This window comes from Charadrius vociferus, unplaced genomic scaffold (assembly GCF_000708025.1).
Source record: "Charadrius vociferus isolate BGI_N301 unplaced genomic scaffold, ASM70802v2 scaffold166, whole genome shotgun sequence".
Classification (NCBI taxonomy): domain Eukaryota; kingdom Metazoa; phylum Chordata; class Aves; order Charadriiformes; family Charadriidae; genus Charadrius; species Charadrius vociferus.
In genome coordinates this window covers 481,811-482,574 of record NW_009649228.1, presented here as the reverse complement: position 1 = coordinate 482,574, position 764 = coordinate 481,811, and the positions used below count along the sequence as shown (strand labels likewise).

Sequence of the window (764 nt, the reverse complement as noted above, 5' to 3'; positions counted from 1 at the left end):
TAGGGGGGGTGGGGGGTGTCGAGTTTCGGGGTTTGGGACGTTTTTTGGGAGGGCATGGTACTGCCTGCCCACCGCGGGGGGGGCTGCAGCGCTCCGGCCCCGCGGGACCGTGCACAGACCGTGGGAAGGAGCATCACGGTGCAGTTTTGTACCTCCCGGCCGTGCAGGCTGGGCATGCTTTTAGAGGGTACGTGCATCCTGGTGTCGTATCTCTACAACGCGTGGGCTCTCCCCCGGCATCGCCGGGGAGAGGTTTAGGGATGGATGTTTTACACGATCCGCGTATCGCAACGGGGCTTCCCGATTCCCATCAATCCAACACTGGTATCTGCGTAAGGCGAACCCCGGACATTTGTTTCCCTCGCGCACAGAGAGAAAACATACAGTTTTCTATCAGAGACTGGTGGAGGTGTATAAAATCGATTCACAAAGTCCATCTGGGAACCTCTTTTCTCACGCTGAGAAAATCCGAAATGATTTAAGGAGCGCCCTGCTCGCGTTTGACAGCCAAAGGCGAAGGTCCGTCTCCATCTTCGGGGGGTGGGGGCACACGACAGGGAAGGGGGGAGTCAGGGGCTTTTTCGGTGTCTTCGCATATGTATGCGTTTGGGGGTTTTCCCCCCTCAGCTGGATACGCCACTATTTTTCATCAAACCGTTGGCATATGCAGTAAAATACCATTTCGAGCTTGTAACTGGCGCTTAAAGAAATCCCTCAATTAAAATGTCCTCTGCCCCTAAGAGAAGGCGGTGATGGCGAGGTTC

At 55.5% G+C, this 764-nt stretch overlaps 1 protein-coding gene across 5 annotated transcripts in view; it reads left to right on the top strand.

Moving 5' to 3' along the window:
• The window catches only part of EPHA7 (EPH receptor A7), a 166,209-nt gene that overhangs the window by 524 nt on the left and 164,921 nt on the right, over positions 1-764 (top strand). The window lies entirely within an intron of this gene.